The sequence below is a fragment of the Castor canadensis genome, chromosome 7 (genome assembly GCF_047511655.1).
Source record: "Castor canadensis chromosome 7, mCasCan1.hap1v2, whole genome shotgun sequence".
Classification (NCBI taxonomy): Eukaryota; Metazoa; Chordata; class Mammalia; order Rodentia; family Castoridae; genus Castor; species Castor canadensis.
Window position 1 is genome coordinate 13,034,072 of NC_133392.1, and position 18,164 is coordinate 13,052,235.

Consider the following 18,164-nt stretch of genomic DNA (forward strand, 5'->3'; position numbering starts at 1 on the left):
TGCTGTTTTGCTCTTGAAGGTTGAGTACTAGTAACTGATTGGCTACTTGTGACTGGAGTTTTGCTTCGTGTTGGCTTTGCAAGATTGAATTTCAGTGTTGGTAAACACAGCGTTTATCCACACTGTACAAGAGCCTGGCATTTCAATCCATGACCCTGTCCCCTCAAAACTCAAAGCCTCACATGCCTTGACATGTACAAGAAAAGTTGGGGAATCCTTTATTAGCATTGATTTTGACTCCATTCTCATAAATTAAGCAAAATGGGTCATGTATATGAACAGCCAAGAGGAGCAGTTGCCAGTTGTAATATAAAAAAATGATACCACGGAAACTGAGACCTGGTTGTGGCAGATACCCTGTCAAAAGAATGATTTATAATCTGGAAATGCAAGCAGCAAAAGAGGCCCACCAGCTAGAGCTGCATCATCAAAAGCAATCAAACCCCGCAAATATAAAGCGATTTTATATTACCATTTCCAAGTGCTCCCCACAATAAGGACTCTTGTATGGCCAAGTTTAATATTCAGAGCAGAAACCACAAACTCCAACAGCCGCTCCTGGTCAAGACAGTTAATCACAGTTCCCAGGCAAAGGCAGGCTGTCAGAGCATCACTCCAAGCAGCTGGGGATTTGCCTGTGTGTCAGCTTCTCTCTCTGAGAACTAGAAAACGATGGTGGGTCAGACATCCATTTGCTTTATGTATTGATATAATTTCATCAGAATTTATGATGTGGGAATTATTGCACAGGCAAGAAATGTAATCTAACCTTCATCTCACACAATGCAGAAAAGATATTATGTTTTCGAGAAAAATATACTGACTTGTTGAATCAGATTATGCACGTTAGGAATATGCAATCCTAATGGATTTCAATATTTCCTGGACAAGTCATTGCTATTTGTATTGTGTGTATGAAATTGGCTTATATATGGACGTTTTTTACAAATAATGAGGAATTCTAATGCTAGTGCTTTTCCCACTTTCTCAAGTTCTGGCATGTGTGTTCGTCCTGGTAAATTTTAAACATCTGTGTGTTTGTAATAGCTTGTGCTCATTTCTCTAGTCCAGTTTTAGATTCTTAATATCTAAATGTTGCAATGACATGCATGGTTCTCCTTCATCCTTAGGAAGTGCTCATGGGCTCCAGTTCTTAAGTAGAGTAAATGTTGACGGTCTTCTAGAACCATTTCCCAGACGATCATCACAGCGAGTCTGTGAGTCTTGCCTGGCCCTTGAACTCATTTTGATTACCTTGCGGCCTACAGTCTTCTTTCAGTGAGAATCTGAATATAAATTAAGTTTAAAATGAAGGCTTTTCAAGATGGTATTTACTTGTCTCACCTAGAACTAAACACTCCTTGAATCAAAAATTATTTTTATAAATTTAAAGAAAGAAATGACAACTTAAAGATGCATAGTGCCAGCCTGTGTGTCTACAGAAGTGTCTGTCTGTAATTCTTTTTGGGTTCTGCTAAGGACGTGACAATGTAGCTGAATGGCCATGGTCGATGAAGGCAATAAAAGTGGCCTTTACAGTCAATTCCATAATGGTTCTGAGGAACTGCAGATTCAGTGTAGAGTTCAAATGTACGCAATTTGGAACTTAGTTTTTGAGAAAATACCTAAATAGGAAAAAATGCTATGTCTAACTGACTGGTGTCTCCAAATAATAACCATTCCTTTCCATTTCATACCTACTGCCATGTTGTCAACAACATTACAACAGACTGGGTGAGTTATAAGGAAAGGAGGTTTGTTTTGGCTTATGGTTCTAGAGGTTCAAAATTGAAGAAACACATCTGATAATAGCCTTCTTTTTGGCAGAGTCTTGAGGTGTTCAAGGCATCACATGGCTAGAGTCAGGGAGCACGTGTTCTGTGCGTGTCTTCTGGTCTCTTTCCCTCATCTTATAAAGCCACTTGGATTCCATTAAGGGGGCTCCACCTTAATGACCTTATCTGATTCTGATCACCTCCCAAGGACCCTACCTCTAAACACCTCAGTTGTATTAAGTTTTTGCCCTTTCTACTTCACAATAGTGATCAAACTTCAACAGTACTCTTCAGAAAGGATAAGCCATATTCAAACCACAGCATGTCACATATCTCTGACCTCTGCCACACAAACACTTGGTCACCATTATTACCATAATTTTGCAAATGAGGAAATTAGTGTCCAGAAGGAGTGAGTGTCTTGCTTAGAGGAATATGACTAGTGTGGAGTGCACACTGAGCCAAGGTATGTCACATCCCAGAGTCTAGGTCTTTTTTTTGTGTGGTACTGGGGTTTGAACTCAGGGTCTACACCTTGAGCCACTTCACTGCCCCCCACCTTTTGTGTTGAGTTTTTTTGATAGGGAATTGCAAACTATAACCCTGGATGGGCTTTGAACCACGATCCTCCTGATCTCTGCCTCCTGAGTAGCTAATATTATAGGTGTGAGCATCCAGTGCCCAGCAGAGTCAAGGTATTTTCAGTGCTTTCTACAGCTGCTCCTTCTAGAAGCCAGGGTAGGGCTCCTCCCAACTGTTCTTTGACCACCTAAAAGCTTCCTGCTTCCTTCTTCCCACTATAGAAGCCCCAAATTCTTTCTGCAATCAAAAGTCTGTGGAGGCGGGCAGGGTTTAGGAAGTCATTTGTTTCATTAAGGTAAAAATAGAACCCTCTTCCCCTTTTTTCTTGAATAGGAGTGTGATAGTTAATCGTGTAGCAACCATTTTGTAGCCATGAGGTAGAAACTGAGCATTTCAGGCATGTGGTCTTGACATTGCTGAGCAACTAAACCAGTGACTATGTTTCCTATGTCCAAATGTCTTGCTATGTAAGAAAAATAAACTCCTGATTATGATGTTTTAAGTAGGAGTTTAGCAGCAAAATATCCCTAAGGACACCTACCACTTACCATATGGAAAATCCATTCAGTCCTATGTTACCCACAGGAAAGACAGAGAGAAGGTTTTCTTATCCTGTGGTGAGGGAGATTAGTGACTGGCTCCTGGACAGAAGCCACATATGGTATGTTTAGAAGTCAGGTGACCCTAAGCTTAGGAGGGGAAAAAACCCAACAACATTTGCCATCACCTCTTTTTCTTCCTCACTAAATCTATTCTTGTCTTTGAGAGACTTCTTGACCACCAAATAATAATATGTTTGAATAAAATGGCCTAGCAGTGACCCCTTGTAGAGTCTAACTTTCTGTAATACCATTCTGTCAGTCTTGTCCACATGTATTTCCATCCTGGCTATTCCATTAAGATAAGGCTGCCAGGGTTAGCAAACCAAAACACAAAATACCATTGAGTTTCAGATAACAACAAATAATTTTTTTTTTTAGTATAAGTATGTCCCATGGAATATATATTATCTGGAACATATATTATCTGGAAACTCTACTTTAAGACTTTCCTCAGAGTTCACAGTGTGGTTCAAGTGGTAGTGCACTTGCCTACTCAGCATGAGGCCCCGAGTTCAAATCCTAGTACGGCCAAAAAAAAAGTTTATTGTTAAGAATTTTGGCTGGCCATGGTCACCCAGACCTGTAATCTCAGCTACTTAAGAGGCAAAGATCCCTAGGATCATAATTCAAGGCCATCCCAGGCAAAAAGTTAGTAAGACTCCATCTCAACAAATAAGCCACACATGGTGATACACATCTATGATCCTAGATATGAGGGAGATATAAGTGGTTTAAGGCCAACTCTGGGCAAAAACTGGAGACTCTCTCCAAAAATAACAAAAGCAAAAAAGGGGTGGGAGTGTGGCTGAAGTGGTAGAGAACCTGTCTAGCAATCACGAGGCCTTGAGTTCAAACTCCAGTACTTCCCCACCCAAAAACTCTGTCCTCAGACCAGGCCATCCATAAAGGCCTTTGTAATTCACATACTCAGCTAAGCCTGGCCACCTGCTCTCTTTGCTTTTCCATTTTCACCAACTCCTACTGTGTTTTAGTCCCACTACTACTCCTACTACTCAGCCCCTCCAGTTCTGATGCCTGACCAGCGATTTCTGTCGTTCAGCTTTTGCCTCTTTCCTGAGGACTGCTGCACCAGGAATGCTCCCCACACACACTTCTCAAACCCTTCTCCAGCCAGCTTTGCTCTCCCAGCTGGTCCACATTGGCATGGGGGCAGGAAACCAATCTCTCCTGTATTAAAGGACACAGTGGCTTTATTTGCACTTTTATGACACAATTTGTTCATCATTTATTTGTTGGACAAACATTCTTTATGCCAGGTTCCTGCAGGGAGAGCATGAATAAGACATGGTGCCTGACTCTCAAGAGCCCACATAACTTGCAGAGGTGCCCTATGAGCGGATGGTTAGATCACAGTACTAGGAACAGGCAAAGGAACAGTGTGTCACAGGGTCAGGGCTGTCCTGGGCCCCTGAATTTACAAGTTGTTCCTCTAGCAGGGCTGTTCCTCTTTCTGTCCCCTTTCCCAATCCAGTCTTTTCCATTGGCCCGGCTTTGTACTTTCCCACAGATCTGTCACCTGCCCTATGGATTCATGGTGCCAGTGAGGCACCTACTATGGAATTTCCCAGGGGGCAGACACCAGGCTCTTCACATCTTCTTGTGTAAGTCTTGATGGAACAATGAAGGTCCTCAAAAATATTTATAGAGTGAGACATTGATGTGCTTTTTAAAGCAAGGCTTTTAAAAAATGGAGGAAGTAAGGGGATTATGTGGCTTTTTAAGAACTATAGCACAAGAAAGTTGCTGAGCAACTGTTAGAGGTCACAGCTTTGGAATTTATGGGCGCTTGTTGAATTGGTTGAGTCAGGGAGAAAGGTAGACACATAATTCCCAACTCCATCTAAAATACAATGTCTCTGGGCCATTTCCTGCCAGTTACTTCAAAACTGACCTGATATATTGCCTTTAAACTTTCCTAAACTACACAATCTTTATATTAGTTCTTGCAACATGGAAAGCCCTCTTTTCTTCTACAATGTGTCATCACATAACTTTTGGGGTCCCCATTTGGGTCTTTTCTGCTGGCCCAGGTCTCTACATACTCTTATGTATTTAGAGAATCATTTCTGCCTCCTTGACTGTTCTGTGGGTCTGTTTTTACTTAGGAGCACACAGCAATGGAAATGTAGTTGTGAAATTAATCTGGCCTTGATGAAATATGTCTACTTCACTGGTAAGATGACTAAAATTTACATTTTCATCACTCTTCAGAGCAGGCAGACCTTTGTCTCCTCTTTGAAAGATCTTTCCAGAACACATCTCAAGAGATCCAGCTACTCCAATAATGATGTCCAGTCATGTTGGGGCAATGTGAAGGGAAGAATTAACGCTATTGCTGTAGTTTACTTTTAACTGTCACCTAGGGATGAGGGGTGAATGCTGGTGAGGATCTCAAAATAGACCATGCAGGACAGGAAAGTGTGGCTGCATCCGGCTCCTGCAGCTCAAGTTCTCTTCATGTTGTCGTTCTGAGTCATCCTGCCTGAATGACCTGGTGCTTGCACTGAGAAACTGGTGAAAGGCAGTGCTCATGGGTTTTCTTCAGGGAAATGTGCTTTTTTTACTTCAAGAATGCCAGGAAACAATGTCATGTGTCATTAACGCCCAAGAAATGGATAGCTGTTCGCATTTTGGATTTGTACAATGTCAATGTCAAGGGGTTAAATGACAGAATGATGCATCTGTTAGGTCCTGCTGCAGAACATCTAATTTGAATGAAGTCAATTAGAACACATCTTGTGGCCAGCCCTCCTGGTGGCTTCTCATTCCCACTGTTACCCTAGGCTAAGCACTTCATTACAAAGCCTCCTAACCATCTCCTGTCTCCATCACTCCTCCCTACCCATCCTATGTGTTAACTCCCAGCCAAGCCTTGAAAAGCATCTCCTTTAGAGGGACACTTTGGAACAGTGTTCAGAAAGGCAACAGGTACATCCTCCTTTTAAATGCCACCAACAAATTTCTAACATTCTCTGGTAATAGACCACTTTTAGAAGTTTCAGCCAAGATTAGAAAGGCAAGTCTAAGAATGAATGAATAAGCAGAATTAAAGGAAGCTTTGAAAAAACGTTTGTCAGATGTGATAAAAGTGTACATCTGAAATCAATGTTCATGGAAAGATCCAAAATATTTCCAAGCATGGCTGGAATTTATATCCAAAGAAATAAATGAAGATGTACTCTTATTAAACATGCACATTTTGATTTGGGAAGAAAGAAAGAAAGACAGAAAAGGAAGGAAGGAGAGAGAGAGGGAATGAAAGAAAGAGAAAGAAAAGGAGGGAAGTGAGAGAGACTGGGAAGGGGAAAGACAATAAGAAGAAAGAAAGGGAGTGAAGGAGGAAGGAAGGCAGAAGGAAAAGAAACTGAGTAAAAGAGAAAACAGCATTACCTCATTACTGTAAGTAATAAAAATCAGAATTAAAATATTAAAATTAGATCAGCAAAATATAAGGAAAACTTAAATCATATTGCTGAATATAGCAAAAATATTTATAGAACTGGAGGGTTGAGAATAGATCCAAGGTGAGTAACAGAAATTCTTGGAGAAGATAGGAATATATATATGCATACATGAGGCTGGAAATCAATAAGCCTCACAGAGTTGATGCTGTAAGATAGAGATCAGTACCAAAATACAGCCTTATGAAAAGAAAAGAGATATTAATAGTCTTTAAGTTAAAAAATTGAGGCTATTTATGATGGAGAACAAATTGGAGAGCCTTTCAATCCTTCCCCACTGACATGACCAAAGTTTGAAATAATGGAATGAACATTTCAAGGAGACAGAATGTGAGTAAAGAATGCTTTTCATTCACAAAGGCAACTAAGTCAGTAGCTTGTGTATTCATTGAACTCAGTGCTCTAAGGAAATGTGGACAGTGTCCAGGCAGTGTTGGGAAAGGGGTTGCTGTGTAGCTATAAGAGACCTGAAGGATGCAAAGGGATTATCCAAGGTAAGGGGATGGGGAGGAAGGTGAAGGCAGATGGTGAGAAGAAAGTGGGGCAGGACATGCAGACAAACTGTGTTACAGATGTTTGACGCTATCCTGAGGCCACTAACTGGTTCAACCAAGAGAGTGATAGTTTTGCATTTTAAAATGAGGGCAGAATGAAGTGAAGATGAGGAAGGACTGGTGGAAGAGGGATGAGCAGGATGTGGATGCAGTTGTTCAGGTAAGAAATGATGATAACTTGGACGAGGGTGGTGGCCGTGGGGACAGAAAGACACAATGTATTAGAGAGATATTTGGGATGCAGGTGGAAGACAGACACTGACTAGAGGAAGGGAAAGCTGAAGGTGGTGCTGATGTATCTGGTGGAGTAACTGACTCCATTAAGAAGAAGGGCAGGTGAGGGGGAATTTCAGGCTCATGCCAGGGAAAATATTCAGCAGACAATAGGCAGAGTTAGTGGGTGGAAGCTGGAAATACAGGCTGGAGTGACTTCAGGAGGAAGAAGATGATGTCATGGGAATAGATGCAGCTGACCAAGGTGAGAAGATGGAGTAGACAGAACCCAAAGGAGTTTTCAGAATGTCTTGAAATGCGTAGAAACCTTGAACCTGCTGTTATCAAAAAATGCTGGATGATGCACCAAAAATGAATCAATAGCTTGTGAAAAATAAGTAACTCATAATAAGGAGAAGATTGTTGCTGATAAACCCAATGAATTGGAGCTACTAATAAAATAAAAAAATTAAGTCAAGCAAACTAAAAGGAAAAGATAGAGATATATCCGAACTTTAGTTTAAGTAAATAATGAATGGATGAAGGAGAAAAGGGGAATTCTAAAATGACAACAATCTTTGCCATAAAAAGTGGTCAGAAGACATCAATAACAAATATGTCAAATTTAGCATTAAGTATTTTACAATAAGAAGTGTTATCCATAGAAGTGACTGCATCCTGCAGAATGAAGAAGAAAAAGAGAAATCTCTAACCATAGAGTAACCCCAACAGATGTCAGATACACCCAAACCAGAGCAGGAGGCTTACTTGCTTGTGGTAGGTGTTATTGACCACTTCATTTTACAAACTGGAATCTGAAGCTTGTAGTCTCAGGGATTGGATAAATTCATGATTTTCTTACTTGTAGATTTCCTAACAGCCATACCGTATGATAACATGAGGTGGGTCCTTTAGTAGCAACTAAAGGAATTACAAAGTAATATATTACGAGCTTCAAACACCTCTACAGTAAAGATATGAAAAATAAAAATAAATCAAATCAGCTTATTAGAAAATGTATTTATACCAGTAATGACAAGATGGAGTGCTCTTTATAGCATATAATGATTCTAATTAACTTTGTGGGGAGAATATTAAGAGCATAATAAATAAATGGGTCAAAGAGTTTCCTAGACTATTTAAAAGTACAAATAAATACATATTTGTTTTGTAAATGTTTAAATTTTCTAGCAACAAAAATGCAAGTGAAAAGCGTCATTTACTTCTATTAAGTAGAAATTAAACAACATAATAACTCCATCACAAGACTTTTTAGTGAAATTAGCAAACAATAATTGTTGGAATTAGTAGAAGTTAGTATAACCTTCTTGGAAAGCAATTTAATAATACAATTCAGGACCTATAAAATGTTCATACTTTCTGACACAGTACAACTCATGGGAATCAATGCGAAGAAAATAATTAGAAAGTAAACCATGATTGTGGAGGAACATGCGTACTGAAGTGTCATTTATAATGGAGAGAAAGGCACAGAGAAAAGGAACTACACAAGCATTACAAATTATAATTTTAAGTATTACGCAACCAGAAAGAAAAGTTTCACTTGATAACGTTAAGTAAGAAAGAGCTTGTCACGAAATCATTCACTAGCTGTGACACAACTTTATAAAATGTGAGTAGCAACCTGAAAGAAAGTATGAGGAAATTATGAGTGACATCACGCTGAAATTTTGGGTAATTTTCCTTGTTGAAGTGTTATGTAATTCTGCTAGGAAAACCATTTGACCAATGTGTGTGTGTGTATGTGTGTGTGTATATGTATGTGTATGTGTGTGCATGTGTGCATGTGTGTATGTGTATGTGTGTACGTGTGTGTATGTATGTGTGTGTGTATGTGTGTGTATGTGTGTATGTGTGTGTGTACGTGTGTGTATGTGTGTATGTGTGTGTATGTGTATGTGTGTGTATGTATGGGTATGTATGTGTGTGTATGTGTGTGTACGTGTATGTGTGTGTGTATGTGTGTATGTGTATGTGTGTGTGCGTAATAGGGTAGTGGTTGTGATAGCATGACTTTGAACAGGTTTCTGGGGATCTTTAAGCTTCAGCTTTCCCATTTGTGAAAAAAGACAGTAACAGGATACACTTCATAGAGTTGTTATGATGTCCCAATGAAGTAACGCATGCAAAACATCGTGTTCTCCTCCCCAGGCACTAGAGGTTATGAAAGTAACGATGACTTTGGGAAGGATGGTGGCAGTCTGCTTATATTGTTGTATCCCTCTTTATTTTCCCCGTTTCCCCATTATCCACAGAAAATTGTACAAATTTCTCACCTTGATAATTAAAGACCACCATATTTTTACCCATCCTATCTATCTGATTTCATGTCTAACTCTCTAGAATGAATTATCAGCTCTAGCCAGGCCAATCTGAGATTCTTGTGTACAGTTTTATAAACATTTGGTCACTGAGAGAACTGAGGAGTGGTCATCCTCAGACATTACTTCACCTGCAGCAGGCACACTCTGTTCTAGAAGTGAGAGACAGACCATAGACAAGCAAACAAGAGAACAAGACAATTTCCAACAGTCATAAGCTTGGCTGATATTCCACTGTGCCACACTGCTATAGTTCTATTGGCTGTGGTTGGCACCTGCACCATACCTATTGTTAATTATTTAATATTATATATGTGGTTAAGTACTTTAAATATTACACAGGAAAATTAGTGTCATGTCCTTTCTTTTGCTTGGTCATTATTTTTGTAGTAATAAAAATTACAAGTAAATCCTCTTTCACAACCCAAACACCTACCATCCGTTAAGGCTCAATCCCAACCCTCTGCAAGATGGCTTCTGCCAGGTCTGATCCCACTCGCCCTTTCTTGCTCTGAACATTATTATCTGTCCTACTTAGCTTTTTCTAACTGGATAGGGAAATTCCCAAGGGCAGAAAACATGTTGTTTAATGGCTGAGGGTTTTTTTGCGGCGGGCAGGGAGGTAAGGAGTAGCTTCTTTTACTTCTAATAATTTCTCACATCATGCTGAGCATAAGATATGAACTCTGTAGATACACATTCGAATCAATATAATGATTTAACTAAGAAAGGACCATTTATTTGTCATAAGTTGGGTTTACTTCAAGAGGAGGTATCAAAATTGACCTGTTGATAACTTTCAAAGAAGATTTTTGGAAATTACCCATCCTGGACTTGTTCCCATTAAGAGACAAGTTGTGAGAGCACCTTGGTTGGCCAGGAACAGCAGCAGATATACAGTCATGGTGCCCTAGGTAGTTTTCTTACAACAAAGCCATTTAAACTAACCAATGTAGAAGCCATTGCTAAATTCTTGGAGCTGTCTTGCCTAGTTGAAGTACCTTATTTCTAAAATGGTACCTCATTGTCAATACGTAGGCATCTAGCTCAGAGGAGGAAACACAAGACAAAAAGGCAATAGATATCCCAGTGCTCAGTGCAGATGGAGAGTATAACTCGGAGGAGAGGCTGTCTCCTTATCTTGAAAGTACCTACTATAAAGAAATCAGTCAGCTTTATTCTGGCAATGCCCCAGCTCTGTATTAACTATCCAGATGAATGTCAGATCATACCCCAGGAATTATTCATGAAGCCCTCCGCACAGTGTAATTGCAGATTTTGGCATCCAGAGTGAAGTCTCATTGTCTTATAGATTAGTTTCTCTTCCTGTCCTACGGAAGAGACAATGATCTGAAAAAACTTAGTCTGGGGGAAAGGAGTTCATGTATTTCACATGAAAAAGCATTTGTCAAGTAAGAGCTCCTCAGTCTCACTTACACTCTGCTTTGAGAGAGGAGACGGTGGGCACGCTGAGGAGATGGCTCCAGACCCATGAATGGTGACTTTCATTGTGGATCTTTCCCAAGTGAATGGACTGGCTCTTTATCTATGCTTAAGAATTAGTCTTACCAAACCATAGCGCTACTAATCTTCACTACAACATCACCAAGTGTAATTTATGCATGTGGCTGAAGAAATGTAGCTATTTCCAGGGAAGGCACCAATCAGCAAGCTATTTAACTGCAATGACTCATTAAAGACTATTCAATGTAATCCAAATATTAATTCACCTCAAAAGAAGCTTAATATTTTACTGCAAATGTCAAGTTACCTTAGTAATCAACCTTACTTGAAAGATTTTAGACTCCAAGATTGTTCAGACTGTGAATTTTAGAGGTAAAGAAAGTCTGTTTCTTGTTTAAGTGGAGTTTGTTTGTTTTACTGTGTTTACTGAAAAGACCATTGTCTTTGATCATTTTCTATGAGTCTGTTGCACATGGTTTGTTTGTTTTTGAGGGGATAAATGTGTGTGTGTGTTCATGAATGTATATCTAGGGATATGGATATGTGTGTGTGTACACAAATGCAAAAGCACACACCATTTATGTATATAGAAATATCTTTTACACAAAAATAAATATCTTCCTCTTATTCTAATTAAAACCTCTTCTGGGGAAATTTAACAGACATTCATCAAATGGATGATGTACTGACCTAATAAGAACTTAAGATTTTTCTTCTCATTAAATGGTATTAAATTAAAGTTGTCAAATAACCCCATGTATCTGAGGGTCTTGGTCAGTGTAGCAGGTTAACAGGTTTGCCTAACTATAAGATTTTTTTCAGCTCTGTGAAATTTTTCTGGAAGAACAAGCCTGTGAAATACATTTTCTTTGGATTTGAATCAACTTTTTCCCTTTTGTCTCCACAATGCAATTATCAGGACAACCATTTTTTTTAATTTGGCTATTTGTCTGTGGAGATATATAGTGAGTCTACATCTAAACCTACATAGGTAGATCAATGCATACACACCTATGTATAGGTACATGTATGGTATGTGCAGAGTATTAGGAATACTCTCTTAGATTATTGTTACCCAATGATTTAGATACTGGAGCAATAATATTCTGTCATGTATCTCATTTTTACTTGTCTCTATGTTTATGGCTTTTGCCCTGAAAATGTTTATTGAGAAAGGAAATTAAAGGAGTGAGAAAAATCAGCAAGAGTAGAAGGTAGTTTACTAAAAATAGGGGTTTCACACATGCACTTATGAAAAAATCGGCCATCACCATGGACTTGTTCTGTGACCCAAAAATGTTAACCTCAAGTTGTTTTCTTCCATGGAAATTCATTATAGAAAAACATAACGCAATATGCCATAGAGTCTAGTAATAAATTAACTTGAAATTTCATGCAAATACAATGTACCTTGGCCTGATGAACCCTATGCAATTATTTCCCTCCTATCACTTCAGCTATTTGGAAAATTTGATAAGAGAGAGGATTCATTATGTATAGTGCACACTGTGTACATCTATATCTTATACCTACAGATGCTCCACTTCTTAGCAGAGAAAAAATATCTTCTGGAAGATCTGCAATATCCCTAGTCACTCTTTAGCGGCCCTTGAGAGTGTTTGAGTTAGCACCTGCACACGGCTACCAGCCCACTTTAAATCTGAGAACCCTTCAAGAATATTCTGCACCACAGTGCTATGGAGTTCTATCCAGCACTGAAAACGCAATTCTATTTCAAAGAAATGAAACCTTGAGCCTAAGGATGTAATGTCTTGCTCTGAGGTATTATTGAGTAGATGTTGCAAATTCCGTGTTGTTTTTGGCGGGGGGGCAAATATGTCCTTCCTAATTGTTAGTTTTCCTAAATGCAATGTTTTTCCCCATCCAGGAGGATGACTTTGTAGCTCTTTTAGCATTCCTGTAGATTGGAATGACATTTTTCAGCACAGATCTTGCCATAAGAAAAAAGTCTCTTATGAAATTAGAAGGTAGGATCCCCCAGGTGAGATTTTATGTTCCCTGGCTCCCAGTCATGGCCCTGGTCCTCTCCTTGTAGGTCATTTTCCATCCTTAATGACATGTTTACCGTCTGTACCACACAGATCATGTCTGTCTTACTTATACTGAATCCTCTCTACTTAGCCTAGGATCTGTGGGCAGGAGATTCATGCATATTAAATATTGGTTGAGTAAGTTGAATGGATAGAAGGTCTAGACTTTAATGTGCACCTAGTACATAAAAACCTTTCAACTCTTAAACTTCCTTTGCGGTCTTGCAAGGAAGTGACTAACAATTCCTACAAAGCTACATCTTTTCTTCTGAATCATCCCATGAAGAGTATTGTCGATTGCACACTTCCACACTTCAAGATTTTGCTGCCAGAAGACAGAAAGAAGATGCTTCTCCAAGTAAGATTTCACTAAAATATTTCTTTCCTTGGAGATGCATCCATTCTTAATTTAAAAGCTATAATGTTCATCCCCTTAGAGTAAATGTTAAAAATGTTAAAAATCTTTTTAAAAATATGGAAAAATCTATTTTTCTTTCCTCTCCACCACAAGCATTTAATATAGAACTCTAAAATTGCACCATTCATATGATCTTACCAAACACTTATATAATGCTCTCTGTGTACAAAGCATGGAGTTCAGTTAAGTGTATAGATGGGTTGTCTTTACAACCATAAGAGACCAATTGTGTTATAACTTCTTGGAAGGCAGCTATGCTTACCACTCTACCACCAACTTCTTGTTGTAGAGGAGGAAATGAAATTTGGAGAAACCATTTAACTTGTCCATGGTCACCTAGTTAGTAAGTGCCAAAGGCAGTGTGGCTTGGTTTCATGGCCTTAACTTTCATGACATTCTGCTTCCTAATGCCGTGAGAATATTGTAAGAAGAGGTATGTTTTGGTATTATTTTTCCCTTGTTGCCAGATCATTGACACCAGGACAGAGATCTATACAGCCCTTGAGTGTCAGAGGGAGATGTTAGAATTCTTCATGGTTTTTACTCTGACAAATTATTTGCATGTTAAAAATTATAGCTATGCATGAAGATGGAAGAGACCAAATAAACTAATGGACCAGTACATGTAGATAGAGAAAAGCGCATTTCTAAGAGACTCAGGCAGGAAGACAAATTCTGAAAACACCAAAATTCTTCACTCTGGCTTAGTGCAAAATTCACCAGTCTTAGGAGAGTCCTCTGGCTGACTCTGGGCTGACTTGTAAGCACTTTTTCCTCTGTCCAGCAGAGGGCAGGCCAGGTAACAAAAATGGCCAGGTTTCCAACCATGCTTCCTGGACTCTTAGGAGACTCTGGGAACTTCAAAGCCACAGGCTGAGAACACTGTATGAGATGGTTGTTGGCAGCCTGTCATTGCAAGCATAAAAACTCCTATTTATACCAGAAGAAGGGTAGGCAATGAAAAGCCCTCGGATAGAAGGCCTTGCCATGTTTCTAGCATAGTTTGGACATAGTGTGTTTGTGTGAGTGTGTGTGTGTGTGTGTGTGTGTGTGTGTGAGAGAGAGAGAGAGAGAGAGAGAGAGAGAGCAAGAAAGAGAAAAGTTGATGCTTGTGTGTTAAATTTGTAATCAAAACACTTCACTCCAAAGACACTTTGGTGGGAAACTCTATTCCATTTTTACTAAGGAAAATTGTGGGGGGGCTTGGATGGGGAGTGGGGATAGAAGGAGCTGACATGAAATCACAGAGTTTAGGGGTAAAGGGGCCTGGAGAATATTTAATCTCTTCAGCAATAAGCTGAAGTTATCCTAGATGAAAAAATTTGAAATGTTTTACTTTATCATCATTTTCACAACATATTATGATAAGATTGAGCTAGCCATCCAGTGTTGTGTATTCCCTGCCATTTTTACATTTGTCACCCTCATGTCAGTCTTAGAAAAACTAATGAGAAGCTGAAACACTGAATTTAGGGTGTAACATTTTTGTACAAAGCAGTCTTCAAAACCATTAATTCTGTGCTAGGATTCTGTGGTGTTATCACTGGGAACTCTTTTGAACTCAGTTATTTTGAAAACATGTGGCGTGTGTCTTATGGGGTGAGACAAAACTAGAAATTCAAAATATTCTGGCCAGCTCTCAAGGCTGAGCCATGAGAGCCATGATAACTCCATATAGATAGGGACTGGCTGGGAACTCAGTGCTGTGTCCCCTGCCCTTTCTTCTAGAGTGTTCTTTGGAGCGGGTTGGGGATAATACTGATTATATAGCATTTTGTGGCCTTTCTCTTCACTATGTTTTATTTCTGCAGTTGATCAATGTGGCGTGGGCAAAAGGGGATTGTTTCCTCATCCTGCCAATAGCACAGCAATAGTAACAATAAAAAAAAGAGATAACATGTACTGTCGGTTGGGAATCAATAGGCTTTATTTCAGAGTGAGATTAATTTCCACAGCTACACAGTTATAATGGGATTTCCAGCAGGTTCCTCAGCACTGATGGGTGGAGTGCCTGCTCTGAGAACCTAGAACCAGGACCCACCAGTCAGGTGTCTCTGCAGCCTCTATTATACCTTGTGTTTCCCTCACTGGGGCAGGTGAGCTCTTCATCTGGACGTTGTCATGTTTAGCTCTCACCGGATCTGTCCTTCAAAGGGCATGATTCTCTTCTGTGCAGAAAAAATAGAAGCAGTAGCCAGAAACTTCAATCGGTGCTTTCAGATTCCAAAACTATGACACTGTCACACTGGTGTCATTAAAGCTAACTAACCATATTAAACGAATATTAAAATATGGGCTCCTTTGCATAACATAATGAGCAAAACCGCTTTTAAGTTTCTCCCTGTGCTTTGAGGTGAGGCAGCATTTACATTCCCAAACTTTGAAGTCGGAACAAAATGTACAGGTAGAGGGTACTAGATCAAATAATAATCAACTTCAAAAAGCATTTTGGCTGTTGGATATCCCAGGGCTAATTTCCTCTAGACATTTTAAATGTAAATGTCTAAACTCATTTAAAAATTGTAAATTGGTCTAGGTTCAATCAAAAAACATCCTGACGCAGAACAGGGAGACTAGGCTAATTGTCATTTGTTTGTCAAATGAATTCCATTTGGAAAGCAATGAAACCTCCGAGCTAATTCTTTTAAGGTGAGCTGGTAGTTGTATTATCAGTTAAATGCATAATCATACGATAATAATGAAAACTGAACCTGTGTTAGCGCCTGGGCTCTGCCTGCCCCCGGCATGGAGTGATGAAACTTAAGTACTGTAATGTTGCCTTGGCCACAATGGTACCAAGTCTGGTCTTTAGCCTTGCAGACACTTTCTTTGCATTTTAAAAAACTTTATCAAAGCACCATGGCAATATAGAAAATGTCAAAGTGAAATGCACTGTAGGCAAATTGAGATTTCATTAAGTTTAAATTTATTGCTTTTGACTGATGTATTCCCATGCTTGTTATGAAACAGTAATTTGGAATATCTGTCTGCTTGGTAAAACAGCTTTGTCTCCTTGCATGTTACTTTGTATAGACTTTGAAAGGCCACAAGAATTCACAGCAAGTAGGGACTGTTTTTGAGTGGTGTTTTGAACATGATAAGGCATTTGGCTTTGTGCTCTGGTAAACCTCCACACACTTCCTGAAAGTCTTGTCAAAGTATTGGAGGTTAATTGTGTAACTCGTATTTATGGGCCTTTTGTGACTCTTGCCAAATGGTATGAGGTGTGCAAAAGTGGAGAACTGCACATGTCTCTTCTGCTGGTCTGTTTCTTCTCCATACTCCTGGCGTAGGATAGATGAGTGATGAATGATGAATAAAGACAAGGAGGCACTATGTCATCAACAGGGAAACGGAACTGTATGTGTAGTCAACAGCACTGGTTTGGGGAAGGAAGACGGGCTCTCTCAACTGAGGCATTTTACAAACAAGGAAAAGGAGACCCAGAAGTCACATGACAAAAGTAGAGGAGAACCCATGATTCCTTGTGGTCATTCAGGTCTCAGATTCCATATCAGCTCTTCAGAGAGGCCTTCCCTTCCCACCAGCAATGTTAGTCTCCAACAGAGTGGGTGGCAAACTTTTCATGTAAATGGACACACAGGGGCCACCAGGCAAAACCCACGATATGCACACAGCAGAGGAAACATGCACAATTCCTTTGATGAAATTTGAAATAGAACAGAATAACTGAGTACATACACATTCTTTATTTTTGCAGTGTAGGTCTACTAGTTAAAAAGAAAGGAATTCTTAGGCCAGGTGTGACTGCATGTGTCTATAATCCCAGCTTCTGAGGGGGCAGAGGCAGGAGGATCACAATCTTAGGCTGGCCCAGACAAAAGCATGAAACACTGTCTGCAAAATAAACTAAAGCCAAACGTGATAGAGCACTTGCATAGTAAGTCTGAGAGACCTGATTTCAATCCCCAGGACTGCCAAAAACAGAAAAAAAGGAATTTTTTGGGGGGGACAATAGTATTCTACTGGATTGGAGTTCAAATGTAAAAATCATTCTTAGTTCATGGGCCATATAAAAACAGGCAGTGGGCTGGATTTGACCCAGGCCACAGCTTACAACCTTTGCGCTATACACTGGCTGAACACAAGACTCTCTAGAATGACCTTGTGATTGCTCACTGTTTTTCTGTGTACACACACTAGAAAAAGGAGGTCTGTGAGGACAGAGACCTTGTTTGGGTTTTCCTCTGCATTCCCAGGTCCTGGAATGGGGTGCCATAGTTGCCTGCCTAGTGGTAGCTAAGTCAGTGTTTGTGAATATAGAGTCAATCCAAATCCTACTACCAAACCAAATAGATGAGAAGACAGTAACTTGCCAAAGGGACAGGAAATGCTACTGTTCCTTTAGCAACTCTTACTTGCCTTCAGTAATAGCTTTATTAGATAAATAACTTGAACTTCAGCTTATTTCTGAAGCAAGCCAATATTTTAGTCTGTAGATTTCTTTCCGATTTTAATATTATAAAGAAATGATGATTTTTCCAAAACTTGGCATATTTTAATGCCTTTACTATTCTGCAGTATGTGGCTATTTTTAAATACCTCCTGGTCATGAACAGATGATTTGTACTCTGACTAGCCACCCTTTCCCTTTTTTACCTCTAGTTCTGGGATTTCTGCAGGGGAGTATTGTCTGTGGGGTCATATTCTTGGGTTCAGC

The 18,164-nt window shown here is 39.5% G+C and overlaps 1 long non-coding RNA gene across 1 annotated transcript in view; it reads left to right on the plus strand.

Annotated features, from left to right (window-relative positions):
* The first annotated feature begins 588 nt into the window (after positions 1–588).
* The window catches only part of LOC141424607 (uncharacterized), a 62,745-nt gene continuing 45,169 nt past the window's right edge, over positions 589–18,164 (plus strand). The window contains exon 1 of the long non-coding RNA XR_012449480.1: positions 589–675. This is a non-coding gene — a long non-coding RNA (uncharacterized lncRNA). The remainder of the gene's footprint in view (positions 676–18,164) is intronic.